Genomic DNA, 15,817 nt, shown 5'->3' on the forward strand with positions numbered 1-15,817 from the left:
GTATGAGATGAAGCAGCTACAGTGTGTATATGAAGTGTTGTTGTTGAGTGTGTCAGGCCTGAAAATACCATAAATAAAAGGAACATATTCACTTTGTGTTCACCTGCATTATATTTCTGAATCATTTATAAAGAGACGACAGATGCTCATCTAATCATTCATGCACAAACACTGCAGTTAATTTGATTAATTTAAGATGAAAATATAAATTCATCAACGCACTACATAAATAAATATACATATTTTTCCTACAAGTGGTGACACAGTTAGATAGGAGTACACATACTCAGGCTTCTATATAACATTGCAACTGCATGCATGAGCACTCCTTATGAAATTTACCAAATCGTTGGCTTCATACACACGTGGACAAAATTGTTGGTACCCCTCAGTTAAAGAAGGAAAAACCCACAATTCTCACTGAAATCACTTGAAACTCACAAAAATAACAATAAATAAAAATTTATTGAAAATTAAATAATCAAAATCAGCCATCACTTTTGAATTGTTGATTAACATAATTATTTAAAAAAACAAACTAATGAAATAGGGCTGGACAAAAATGATGGTACCCATAACTTAATATTTTGTTGCACAACCTTTTGAGGCAATCACTGCAATTAAACGATTTCTGTATTTGTCAATGAGCGTTCTGCAGCTGTCAACAGGTATTTTGGCCCACTCCTCATGAGCAAACAGCTCCAGTTGTCTCAGGTTTGATGGGTGTCTTCTCCAAATGGCATGTTTCAGCTCCTTCCACATATGTTCAATGGGATTCAGATCTGGGCTCATAGAAGGCCACTTTAGAATAGTCCAACGCTTTTCTCTCAGCCATTCTTGGGTGTTTTTGGCTGTGTGTTTTGGATCGTTGTCCTGTTGGAAGACCCATGACCTGCGACTGAGACCAAGCTTTCTGACACCAGGCAGCACATTTCTCTCCAGAATGCCTTGATAGTCTTCAGATTTCATCGTACCTTGCACACTTTCAAGACACCCTGTGCCAGATGCAGCAAAGCAGCCCCAAAACATTACAGAGCCTCCTCCATGTTTCACCGTAGGGACAGTGTTCTTTTCTTCGTATGCTTGGTTTTTGAGTCTATGAACATAGAGTTGATGTGCCTTACCAAAAAGCTCCAGTTTGGTCTCATCTGTCCAAAGGACATTCTCCCAGAAGCTTTGTGGCTTGTCAACATGCATTTTTGCAAATTCCAGTCTGGCTTTTTTATGAGTTTTTTTCAGCAGTGGTGTCCTCCTTGGTCGTCTCCCATGAAGTCCACTTTGGCTCAAACAACGACGAATGGTGCGATCTGACACTGATGTACCTTGGCCTTGGAGTTCACCTTTAATTTCTTTGGAGGTTGCTCTGGACTCTTTGGATACAATTCCAACGATCCGTCTCTTCAATTTGTCATCAATTTTCCTCTTGCGGCCACGTCCAGGGAGGTTGGCTACTGTCCCGTGAGTCTTGAACTTCTGAATAATATGAGCCACTGTTGTCACAGGAACTTCAAGCTGTTTAGAGATGGTCTTATAGCCTTTACCTTTAAGATGTTTGTCTATAATTTTTTTTCGGATGTCCTGGGACAATTCTCTCCTTCGCTTTCTGTTGTCCATGTTCAGTGTGGTACACACCTTTTCACCAAACAGCAGGGTGACTACTTGTCTCCCTTTAAATAGGCAGACTGACTGATTATGAGTTTGGAAACACCTGTGATGTCAATTAAATGACACACCTGAGTTAATCATGTCACTCTGGTCAAATAGTTTTCAATCTTTTATAGAGGTACCATCATTTTTGTCCAGGCCTGTTTCATTAGTTTGTTTTTTAAATAATTATGTTAATCAACAATTCAAAAGTGATGGCTGTTTTTGATTATTTAATTTTCAATAAATTTTTATTTATTGTTACTTTTGTGAGTTTCAAGTGATTTCAGTGAGAATTGTGGGTTTTTCCTTCTTTAACTGAGGGGTACCAACAATTTTGTCCACGTGTGTACATGATTATTAAAGGGAAATCATGCAGCAGTCAGATATAAGGTACTCATACATACAATTAGGCATAATTGTAGATACACATGTAGGACGGACACCCCACTTTGTCTGACCATCTTCAGGTTCAGTGAAGACTAACACAGTCTTTTATTTGTTCAATATTTCTTATTTTTAATGACCGTAAATGTAACATGACAGTAAAGCTGCAGCAAGGCCTCAGAAAAGTTCAAAGTACACTGTGATAACCACTAATCAATATAAAAGTGTTTGCTGTGGCTGCACGGGCAGAGTAATGATGAAAGCTTTGCACATCTGCAAAAGAACTCGTACATGTGTGCTTCAACGCATCTCATGATCCATGCCACATCCTCATTATAATGCACACATCCTTTGTCATCTTGAAAGCATCACATGGTGGGAATAGTCTATCCTCAAAGCCTGCACATTAGTGTGTCATGGTTTAGCTTCTTGGAACAATGTTTGTGTGTGTTTTCATTAAAAAAATGCACTAACCAATAAATAAATGTGTAGGCATCATCTTATTGTTGATGCTGGCTCGAGGTTGATGATTTAACTGCTTTATTATGCTGCTGTGTGGCTTCATCTGCCACATAAAGCTGTATACTAAATTTTTAATGTTATGTTTTGCATGTAAAATCTTAATCTGCAGCGTAACGGTTTAATAAATGTAGCGGAGAGAATGACAAGTAGGTTAAAGTGAAAGTAAATGTAAGTCATCTGATAAATGTTAATGTCTAAAAGTACTTTTATTTTACAAAAACCTAATTCTTACTTTGTCTCTGTATTAAGTTAACAGTTGAACTATGCTTGTGTAGTCAGCTGGAAAGATTAAAACACAACTTTAATACACTGATTGGGTTTAACCTTCGTTGTCCTGCAGGTCAAATTGACCCGTTCTAAAGTTTGAAAATGTAGAAAAAATATATATATTTTCACAGGGAAACTTCTAATTTCTACTTTTTTAACACTTTTGGGAATTTTTCGAATATTTTTTGGTGGAAAAAAGAGAAATGTTTAAAAAAAAAGTTTCCTTAAGAACATTCACATAAAAAAATCTACCGAAATCCAGTGAAGGTCGCTGTTTTTTTTGTGTGTGAATTATGTTAAAGAAAGCATTAGAAGTTATATATATATATATATATATATATATATATATATATAAATATATATATGTGGTTGTGTGTGTGTGTGTGTGTGTGTGTGTGTGTAGGCACAGTTCTTTTTTCACCTGCGTAATATTGTAAAAATCAGGAACATTCTGTCTCAGAGTGATGCAGAAAAATTAGTTCATGCTTTTGTTATTTCCAGGCTTGACTATTGCAATTCCTTATTATCGGGTTGTCCAAATAGCTCTCTCAAACATCTACAGTTGATCCAAAACGCTGCTGCGAGAGTACTGACAGGAGTTAGCAAAAGAGATCATATTTCCCCTATACTTGCTTCTCTTCACTGGCTTCCTGTTAAATCCAGAATTGAATTTAAAATCCTTCTTCTGACATATAAAGCTCTTAATAACCAATCTCCATCATATCTTAAAGATCTGATAGTACCATATTATCCTAGTAGAACTCTTCGCTCTCAAACTGCAGGCTTACTTGTTGTTCCTAGAATTTCTAAAAGTAGAATGGGAGGCAGAGCCTTCAGTTATCAGGCGCCTCTCCTGTGGAACCTGCTACCAGTTTGGGTTCAAGAAGCAAATACCCTCTCTATTTTTAAGACCAGCCTTAAAACGTTCCTTTTTGACAAATCTTATAGTTGGGGCTGACTGGGTGACCCACAGGGGTTCGGCTTGTGTCTTTATTGCACAGCTGACTCCCTCTTGGTCGTCCCTTCGTTCTGCCCCTAGTCATGCTGCTATAGGCCAAGGCTGCTGGAGGACTTCTCTTGACGCACCGAGCCCTTCTCTATCTACCTTTTCATTTAATATGTATACCGTTATTGCATTACATTCACTCTGTTTGCCCCTGTGTTATTTCTCCAAGTGTCTCTGGTCCCAGAGCTGGATGCTTCTGATCTGTGGTCGATGTTCCACCAACTGGTCTAGTCTCCATCATGTCCACTGTGGGATGCTGCTGCTGACCTTCTTCCAGCCCTCCGCTTCCAGCTCCCCTTTTCCACCAGTCAACTCTGCATCACCCTCACTATACTTGTTATGCTAAACTACATACTGTTTGAATTTTACTGCTAGCTATACATGTAGTATGTTTAATGTCAGAGCCGTATATCATAAGAGGAAACTATGAGTCAGTTTTCAATGTCAGCTTATACTTTGTTTGTGTCACATATCCTGTCATGCATGTATCCAAATGTGTGTTGTGTTTTCCTTGCTTTCCCACCCCTCCCTCTTCTCCCATCCCTCCCCCTTGCCCTCCTCTGTCCCTCTCAACCCGCCCGGCCAGCTGGCAGATGGGTCCCCCCTATATAGAGCCGGGTTCTGCTCGAGGTTTCTTCCCTGTTAAAAGGGTGTTTTTCCTTGCCACTGTCGCCTTTGGGCTTGCTGTGGGGGTCAGGCATATGGGTTCTGTAAAGCATCTTGAGACAATTTGATTGTAATTGACGCTATATAAATAAAATTGAATTAAATTGAATATATATATATATATATATATATATATATATATATATATATATATATATATATATATATATATATATGTAATCATTTTAGATATTTTAAGGATTTTTTTGGAAGAATTTTACTCATTTTTTAAAAAAGATTTACAAGAATTTTATTTCTAAATTTGGGGGATTTTTTAAAAACAAAACTTTTAAAGGAAACTTTTAAGGAATTATTGGAATTTTCTTTCTGAAGGTATTGCACATTTTCAGAGTTTTGCAGAATTTATTTGCTGAATTTTTGGACTTTTTCAGACAAGGAAACAATATTTTTTGGTGCCCATAAATGAAGACAACAGAAGGCTTAAAACACTCTCATGGAGTTGAAATATGCTGCAAACATCAGTGAACAGAACACAAAAAATCCGTTGGACGCCTGGAAACATGCACATATAGAGCTGCACACATCTTTTCTGCCATCGCTTTAATCTATGGCACAGATTTGAAGCTCAAACCGTCTCATAGCAATGTCGCCTTACCATAAGAGAGGTCTCTGATGCGAATAACCCCCGATTCAGAAAGGTTCAGTACAGGAGAACTCAGAACATGAGGACATGATAGGCAGATGGTAATACTGCTTCAGTCTATATTTCCAAACAGTATGAAGGTGGTATCAAGATGAAGGATTTCAGCCTGAGTGGTGGCTCCATGAAAAGCACAACTCATAAATATAACACACTGAGAGCTTTGTGATGCCTGCCGTCAATAAATTCACAGTAATAAACTGAGGATTTTTCTTTCACTTGTTGGACAAGCGGCTGTGTCTCTCCTTACTAACTGTGTAGTGTGTTCATACTGACAAAGAGATTATTAAATGAAGAACTGTCAAAAAATGACAGATTCTCGTACTAACATCAGGTTAATGATGATGGATGGTACTGTCCAACAATGTAAGTGTCAGCAGAAGCATGTTATTTTTTTCCGTCACAAGTCAAATACTGTCAGGTTTGTCCTTGGGAATATATTCTTTAATAAAATATGTGCAACATGAAAAAAAAGCTCATTTTGATGCATTAGGTAACTCTTTCTATTCTAGACTGTGCTTCGATTTGGGGCAGTTCCTACAATCTGAGAGCTGTAAACAGAAATGTAATGCTGCCATGGAATCAGTGTGCTAGTTTTAGTCTTTTAAATTTGTAATATCAACCTTTCTTCTCAAATGGAAAGCATTTTGGGTCAACTTCTGTTTGTTCAAACATGCTACATAAATTACCTTGACATGTATTGTTTCTATATTGGCAAATGGACAGGTCTCCAGTCTGTCACAGGGCTACATATACAGACCAGGCGTAAACTAACCGTGACGTCACCCGTTGGTTTCAACGCCGAGAAAATGAAGCCCGGGTTTTGCTACTTCCTGGTCGCCGTTTTGGATTTTTTGGAGCCAGTGACGTAAAAAGCGTCATCAAACAGACTGGACCGGAGAGCAACTAGGGGCAGGATTGGCTGAGGACTCTCTTATCCCGCCCACATTTTACCGCAGAGGTTTCTGTTGCTGTCTATCAAGTATAGCCACGCCCCCTGGCTCCGCCAACTTTAACGATTTATTTAAAATTCAGTATTGATTTATTTTAAGATCGGCCACCTGATCTCTCATTTTGACCATGAAAACTAAGAGGAAAAAAATCCTGAGCTGTAGAAAATCAGTCTATCAAATTTTATTTTTTCCAAAAATGAATTGGGGTCTATGGAGAAAAAGCTTTTCAAGCCAACCCTAGCGGACGGCGTGATATTGCAAGTTTTTGACACTTCCGGATTGGCTTCAATTCTGGAGCCAGATGCTACGTCCACTATATATACAGTCTATGATACAGACAAACAATCACACTCACATTCACATCTACGGACAATTTAGAATAATCAGTTAACCTCAGCATATTTCTGGACTGTGGGAGGAAACCGGAGTGCCCGGAGAAAACCCACGCATACACAGGGAGAACTTGCAAACTCCATGCAGAAAGATCCCAGGCCGGGATTTGAACCAGGGATCTTCTTGCTGCAAGGCAAAAGTGCTAACCACTACACCGCTGTGCAGCCCACAAACTTTGAACAGGAAAGGTAATATTTTATATACTCCTGTGGTGACTTTCTTTTAAAAATGACTTCAACATGATAACTTGCCTTTGTGTCTCACAGAGCAGTTTCAGTGTTTGAGCAGGTGAGCTGGTGTGCTTGAGCTGCATCAAGTAGCGAAGAGGTAGGTAGAAACTTCATTGGTTTGCTATATTCCAGAGGAAGAAACTGTATTCACATCTAAACTGTTTGGAGGCAGTGTATTTTGTTGTTCTACAGTCACTAAACATTAATTTCTAAACTATAGAGCACTGCACTGTGGAACTGTTAGCAGAAAGTAGCATACATGCCATGGACACAACTTTTTTTCTTCGTGTTTTGGTCATTTCTGAAGGTATTATAGAATGAATAAATGTACACATAGAATGGCAGACAGTAGACATTAAAATAAGATTAGAGATTTGCTTTAAGCAGAAGAGCAACATTCACAGTTCTGCAACTAGGCACAGCATAAAACCATATGTATTTAAAGCCATGTATTAAATTCCTGTCTAGATTGTAAACAGGACAAGCAAAGAAAATAGCAGTTTTAGTGCAATGATTAAGTGATTCGGCTTAATTTATAACTGAATGACTATAGAAATGGGTATGTGGCATTGTTTTAACAATGTGTAAATTGCAAAGTTCAAGATGACTCACCTCTCCTTTTCTGTCCCATATGTTCCAGCCAAAAGAGCCCCCATGGACTGGAACACCTTTTTAAAGGTTCTAGGACGAACCAATTGCAGGTGAGGCGAGGGTGAGCAGTAATCTCTTCAAGTGATAAAATTACTAGAATAAAACTGCAGAAAATAAAAGTGTCAGAAGCAATGATCAAGTATGATGATAGATAATTTAAGTCTTGAAAGTGTGCAGCTCTGATATTACATTTGTTTTGCATGATATTTATCGCAGCTGTCAAAATATTACATAATAAAGTTGAATGTTTCCTTCATAATATTAAGATGGGTTTGAATTGGCATCTACTCTGTGTAACGTGGGTCTTGTACCATTAGGTGGTCACTATGGCTTTGTGAGGGGCCAGTCTGCAAAGTAAGAGTCACAGGTGAATTAGTAAAAACGTAAATGAAAACAGAGGGGTTACTGAACAAAGTTTGGGAGCACAAAGTTCTGGGCCCCGTAAAAGAGTCAAATGAACAGAACTAAACTGAAACTACGGTGATAGGATGACTCAGCAGAAACACCTGTACTGATCAAACAAAGGTCAGAACAGACCTGACAAAACGGAGAACAAAAGGTAACATATATAACGGATGATCAAAGCCAGGACTCACAGTTCTGGTGCTTCCTTCTATCTTTTGCCAGAAGCCAGTCATTTGACCTCTGCAGCAGAAGCCGGAATATCCCGACACCAGTCTAGCAAAAAAAGGATTTGAACTACAAAATACAGAATGATGAACGTACAAAAGTTAACTATATATGTGCACTGCGAATAGCACACAATAAAAACTGCTAAATAAACTATGAGTGTGTTGTTTGAAATGAAACATTCTGCCATTTATTTGTTTTTGTTTGTGCAATATGGGTGTGATAAGTGTTTAGTGGTACATGAGGTTAATGACTTATATGGTTCTCAGTCCCTATGACGGATTTATCAACAGTTCTCTTACATTTATTTATCTACACATACAATGAGGTTTGCTTTAATTAAGACCTTTTGCAGTGACCAGCTGTGCTACAGGGGATTTCTGTGGCGTTGCTATGGTGATTAATCGGCTTCTTAACAAGTTTGCTCTCAGAGTAGCAGCTCATTTATCTGATATGTTACTAGACAGTATAAATTCTTAGGTTTCTCTGTTTTTAACAATGTGTAAGCTCAAAATTGCTAAAATTCTGATACAATAACACAACATCTCTCTGTTTAAATTTCAAGATAATTATGTATATCTTTTAGAAAACTTTGTAAATAAAGAAATACACCATTTCCTCATTTCTGTGAATGAACTCAGCAAATACTTGTCTCAAAGCAAATGAGAGAAATGGTTTTTAAAGTACGCTGACACATTCCAGTGAGCCGTCAGAGTCACGGTGGCAACATTTAGTCAGATATAAAGTCACACATCAGTAACAGGGTGTTTAGAGAGCAGTGATCCAGCACCTTTAAAAATCCTCTTCTGATCTCTGAATGATGAACAGCTTCACAATCAGCAGAAAACAGCAGCACCATCTCACCGCCTGGCTGCATCTTCCCAGTCAATAGTATCACAAACGGGAGCGCTTCATCTTTGTAAGGCCCTTCACAGCCACATACACACAGGTATTTTCAATTATTCTGGCTGATTAGACAAGAAACCCAACAACAGAGTGAGACAGGGCAGATAGTCTGTAGATAGCCACATAGGCCCAAACACATGTCCACAGATGGTTTATAAAAGACAGGTTTTTTTTTGCATTTTGACCTATTGTTCTCCATAAAATCAATTTTTAGTTGAGAAAACACGGAGAATCTGAAACTTTTAGAAGTGACAACATAGACCTCCACATGTGCTTCCAGGCTCGTGTCATTTCTCTGTTTAGAGGCTCGTTGTCTTCTCTGTCCTGCATGGGAACCACAAATTGATGAGAGTGTCCCATCCTGCAAGATGGCGGTTGTAAGGTCCCATATGCTGAAGAGTGTTTAGGCAAGACACTGAACCCCAATGGAGAACAAAAGACACGCATGGCTGCTTTGTCGCCATCTGTGTGTTTGAACGAGAAACACATTGCAAAGGGCTTCACAGAATTATCTAAGTTAAAAATGTGCTGTATATTTTGGGAGAGGATTCAGGCAGAAATAAGATAAGTGCTGATTTGCCACTTGAGCCATTGTTCTATATAATCAGCTCCATTCCAGAAGAAGTGATGGATAAAAAAAAGGCATATCTATTACATATCCTACTACTTGTGGCAAAGAAAATGATGACTGTGTCTTGGCTCAGCCCACTACCTCCCACCCTCCACCAATGGAGAGAGAGATTAATGAAAGTGTATTTCATGGAAAAAATAACAGCAAAACTCCATTTGAAGTTAGGTTCCTTTATGAATTTATGGGCTCCTGTTATGGCTTACTTTAATTTAGTTGGATTATACATATTTAACAGGCTGGAGGAGATGTTTTTGTTGAAATTGAAAGTGGAGGAGTAATGATTTGTAATAGTAATTTGTGTCTGGATTGGATATTTGAACATGTTTCATAACCCCTTGCTGCTCTCTAATTTGTCTTCAAACTTAATTCTCCTCTCTATGTGGGTTTTGATGATACCATGAGTTTTTCATGTTGCTGAATTGTATATCTGTTTGTGTTTATCATGTGTATGTTTTCATTTGTCCACTTTTGAGCTGCATTTAAATATATGTGAATACATGTAGTTTAAATTTAAAAAACGTTTTTAAAATAGCGCGGACCATTTAAATGTCTTATTTACATAAAATGCATCTTGAGCATCAAGGAGGCTGTCAGCAAAGGATGCACAGGAGTGTCCTGCACCATGTGACATAAAAAGAGACATTGCACACAAATGGAATATGAGGACCATGTCGGGAGCAGGACTGACGAATAACATCAACCAGAACATATGCCACTCTTTATTTGCATGCTAATACTCTCCGTGGAGTTGTAGGAGGGAATATGGAGGGTCAAAGAAAGAATAAACCCAGAACAGGTTAGTAGTGCATCACAGAGCCACAGAGACAGAAAACCACTCACACCAACAGTCAGTTTAAATGATCAGTTAACATGCACGTATGCAGGAGGAAGCCGTAGTATCCAGAGTTAACCCACAGAGAAACACCAGGCAAATACGCTAACCACTGCACCATGCTGCCCTGACACACGTGTGATGAATAAAAAAATACAGATAAATGACATCCATGCATCCACGCCACGTTATGAATGTATTTCTGCGTAAACATAAACCGTAGGTGGTTAAGACACTGTTCATCTGACAGAGATAATAAAACACAGCACTGGGCTGTAAGAAAACAAAGAGCAGATGATAAATTGATTTGTTGTTCTGCTCTCAAATATCTCTACATCGAGGTAATAAATCCTCTGCTTTCTGCTCACAGCTGTGTTTCTTTGTGTGTCAATGGCATTCAGTCGTATTTGTATGAACAGAGATGATTCCTGAGGTCAAAAACGCTACCTGCAGGTATTTAAATGTTTCATTATCAGTGTCTCATAACTACAATTACACTATATAAAATCTACAACTTTATAGAATTTCTTCTTTTCATTTTCTACATTCTTTCCCTATATTTATGAAATGCACAAAATAATCAGTGAAATGTAGATAAATAGACTGTGAATTCACATGTTGTTAAATAACATTAAAATGTCAATTTTCTACATTTTTACTTCAATAATTCCAACTCTGTTGCAGTTATGCAGGAAAAACTGAGCTGTACTTCACACAGATGAAACATGCTCTGTGCAGTCGCCTTTGGTGTTGTCTTGGCTGGAGTTCACTCACGCTGTCTATCCTTTCTCATCTGCCAAACTTGGTTAAATTCAGCACCAACATTCAACTACTGTAAGAGTTTTTGTTTCAGTTAGGAAAAGGGAAAGTGTTTTGTTCTAAGATTAAAGTAGTTTTTTTTTCCCACCTTGATTCCCGCTGGGCACCTGTTTTTATTCATATCTGGATTTATTTGTAGAACAAAGCAAAAGTGAAACATTTACTTTGAGAGTACTGGGAAAAAGTATCAGATGTGCTGAAGTCCAGCTGCTCGGTATTAAAGTCAGCTTTCTGCACTGTTCGAGAAGGAGCTGCATTCATGGCAATTAAAAGACGGCAGTGAATGAACAGTGTCATTGCAGAGTGATGGGCTTCCTGAAACAACACAAAACACTCTGCCTGGCCTTTGATTATTTGTGTTGATACTGAAAACACAAGAGCTCTTGACAGATGCAGTGGATACATTATTCATTTTCGCCGAAGAAGAGCTCATTGTGTTTTCTATTATCACAAGAGATTAAAATACATAATACTCGCTGCTACCCATCTTCCTTCATGCTACTCATCATATGATTAATTCATCATATCTGAATAAAGCTTGCTCTGATATAACAGATTCATTTACGGCACGCCTTCAACAGCATTTTGTTAATTTCACAAATAAAGGTATCTAAATCATCTCTGCTCAGAGCTGGCGCATTTATTGTATTTGAAGATAAGAGTTGGAAGTTAATAGAGATCTAAAGATTAATATGAACATTGATATCATCACAGAAAAACAGATTTTTCTTCCACTGATAAGGATATAACTGCTTGAACTTTAATTTAAAACTCAGCTTTCAAAGAGAGACCCATCGGTTAAAAAATATAAAATCTATATTTATAAAGTGGCTGGTAACTTTCACAAATTAATGTAGTGAAGTTAGAAAGAACAATATTTCTTGCTGAAATCATGTGAAATAGACATAAAGTAGCAGAATGTACTCTTAAATCACACAATACATTTCAACCAGTCTTTAGTGTAAGTAACAAGTAACAGAATAAGAAGCTAGAAAGGTTCCACTCTGAATGACCTCACATGTTTATCCTACTTTCTGTCCATAGACCACCACAGTTAAACACATTATTCTTCATGCCTACATATCTGTGAAGGAAAAATTGTAGGTAATAGATCATTTCGAACCAACATACGGAAGGTCACCCTTTGACGCCAATTGAAGACACAGAAGCACACCAACTGCTCAGACAGACAACTATTTGCTGATAGTGCAACAATAACAAGGTTAGATCCTGCCTCTTTTCTCTCTCAGACAGTATAAACCCTCCAAGGACAGAGAGACTCCTCAGAGTTGATACTGGCAATGCACTTGTTATATCAATTCTCCTGAATTCAGTAAAGCATTTTTCTCTACATCAGCCATCTGAGTCTCCTGAGTGTTCCTGAGTTTGCCTCCTGTGTTTCCTCACCAGACATCGCAGACAATTCTCTAACAGTCTGGTCATTAAAGCCTTGAATCTGTCCAGCGGTGATGTCCCACCTTCTAATGGATTGTGAGTGACTGGTGTGACAGGTGTTAGTTTAATGGTGTCTAAAACATGATAAAGCTAGTTCACTGCTTCTGCACATGTTGTAGATGAATAAACGTAGATCGTCCACGTCTTAAAACCACTGACATGTGACGGAAATGACACTGAAGATAATGTGACAGTTATGTGTCATCGATATATTTAAACTGTTCTTCACTCAATTTTCCATTTCAACTCATTTTCTCACTAAGAGGCAGTTAAAGGGTATTTAATATAGGCTCTATATACCTACACAAATATACTATGAACTGTGCTTATCTTTGACCTGTTAAACTCTATTATTGCTTTTACAATAAGTCCACAATATAAACCCTGATGGCAGAAATGTCGTCTCAGATCCATACAAGAAATATTACTATACATTCAGAAGTGCACATGTGCCCAACTAAAGCCTACAGTCAACTGAAGTTAAAAACAAAAGGTTAGTGGTAAAACTAGATCATAGATCTGCAACATCTATAGCTATTCTTCACATTTAAAAGCCTTGCATAACAGAAAATAAATGGTCTGCTAACAAAAATTAGCTGAAAATATAAAAATGAACGGCAGTATCGTTACTTCAAAGAAGAGAACTCGGCTTCTTCAGCACAGTGCAACTCTGGACAGTTCAACAGAACTGGTAAACTTTGAGTCCTGGCATTCATGTGGATGTTACTTTGACGTGTAATACATACCAAGACAGTTGCAGACCAAATATACCAGCAGTATTCTCGTGGCCACACAGGAAAACTGCTCAAAAACAGCTGGAGGAATCTGTAGAAGCACAAAGTGTTAAATTGGCTTCCAAACTCCTTAAATCTCTTTGAGCATTGCAGGTTGTCCCAGGGCCAGATGTCACAGCTCACCTCCCAGAGGTTCATGGATCAATCTCACATCCTCCGACTATTCTCTATCACAACACTGTGCAGAATGGTCTGGCTGCACTTCATTATCATTCTGCTGTAGAGCAAACATGAGCTCTGGTTAGTTTGTGTTTTGTTTAAAACCAATCATGATCATCTTGGGGCTGCATAGTGACGTGGTGGTTAACACTTTTGTCTTGCAGCTCGAAGATCCCGGGTCGCGTCCTGGCCTTTCCAGGATCTTTCTGCATGGAGTTTGCATGTTCTCCCTGTGCATATGTGGGTTTTCTCCGGGTACTCTGGCTTCCTCCCACAGTCCAGAAACATGTTGAAGTTAATTTGGTGATTCTAAATTGTCCATAGGTGTGAATGTGAGTGTGATTGTTTGTCTCTATATGTATCCCTGTGACAGACTGGTGACCTGTCCAGGTTGTCCTCTGCCTTCACTCTAAGTCAGCTGAGATAGACTCCAGCCCCCTGAGACCCTAATGAGGATTAAGCAGTGTATAGATAGTGGATGGATGATTGTTTTGGTGGAACATTTGCAGGGATGTTATTAAAATGGTAAGTTGCTGCTCCTAGGTTGTTGATGTTGTTTCCTGCTGTGAAGGGGATTTCGATGATGGCAACACATTGACTGTGGAGGAGGAGGAGAAAACCATGTGAAATCTGAAAGAAATGACGTTCTTATACTTTCACCAAACGTCCAGTGAATCAAATATCACCTAATGGGTGAGAGCTATTTTGAGTGGGACATAAACATACTAGGAAAGTGGTTTTAATGCTGTAGCACATCGATGTATTTAATGTAAAATGTTCATAATGTCAACAGGAATTAAATTAGTACTACTCTGTGCCTAATTTTAAAACTGGAAAATTTATGATTGCAATAAAAGAGATGCTTTGAAGTTTTTAAGAACAATACATATTGCTCTCTTACTGAACATTAAAACATGAACTGAAACACTGTGTCATCTCTTTACGCTAAATTCAAAGCTTGAGGCAACAGCCAGTTAGCTTAGCTTAGCTTAAATGGTGGAAAGAGAGATGACAGGTTTCTGGTTCTGTTCAAAGGTAACAAAATCCATCTAAAAGCTCCTTTAAAATTCATTAATTATACACTGCTAAGTTTGTATGAAAATCTAAGCTTTAAAGGTACTGTTGGACTGTGTTACCTTTGAAAGACAGATAAATTGTTTTCCCTCCAACTTTATGCTAAGCTAAGCTAACTGGCAGTATGAGAAAGGTTTTGATGTTTTCATGTAATTCACAGCCAGAAAGCAAATAAGTGTTGTGTCCTAAAGATAGAGAAGACTAACACTTCACAACAAAGAACATAAAAATGCAACTTTGAAACTGTCAGGCCTGAAAAAAGTGAACTTGAAAATATTAATGAATTCAAATGTGATTATTAGTTTAGAAATATCTGTGATCTGCACTAAGTGATGTGGAACAGAGGATGAGAACTACAACTCTACAGTTTTGGAAACAATTAATAGTTCAATGTGACCACTGTTTTCTGCTTCATCCTTTTCTGGTTCTTGATTAAAGTAACTACTTCATTTTCTTCTTCAGCTTGTTAGGGACAGTGGTCTTCTTTCCATTTCTCAGTTCTCCTCTTTTAGGCATTGTTGAGTTATAATTTAGTTTGGATTATCTGTTTACTTCACAAATACAATTCATGCAAAAGATAGTGATGACTGGAAAAAAAGTTTTTTGATGTGAATTTTGACTTTTTCCACGCCTTTCAGAAGATGCTGCAATTATTTAATCTCCTATAATAAAATTCAAACTAAATTGTCAGTTTTGAAGGCCTGTTGTGCAGACTTTGCAAAGAGAACAACAGGTGGTCTAATAATGATTTCCAGAGCTGTATAAAAGTATTGTCTGCTTTCTAATAATTTTGTTTTCAACTCTGTGTTTCCTCTGCTAGAAAGACTTCACAATTCTCTCAGTTTCATTTAAATTTCAAATGAGCCACACTTCATTAACATTTAAAATTGCTGTGAAATAATTGCAACTATTGAGGCTTCTGTATTTGTTTATTTGTTTCATTGACATTTGAATGTCATTCATGCTGTTGAAGGTTTAATGCAAAATGAGTTGGCGCAATTTAGGAGTAAGGAACAAAGAACCTGAATTAAACTGCTCTCAGCAGCTAATGAACCACATGGATGTTGAAAATGTCTGCTTTTACTGTTCAGTCGTAGAATGTGATTCTTTGGGGGGAAAAAAACAACAGGCGGAACA

The sequence above is a fragment of the Acanthochromis polyacanthus genome, chromosome 6, assembly GCF_021347895.1.
Source record: "Acanthochromis polyacanthus isolate Apoly-LR-REF ecotype Palm Island chromosome 6, KAUST_Apoly_ChrSc, whole genome shotgun sequence".
Classification (NCBI taxonomy): Eukaryota; Metazoa; Chordata; class Actinopteri; family Pomacentridae; genus Acanthochromis; species Acanthochromis polyacanthus.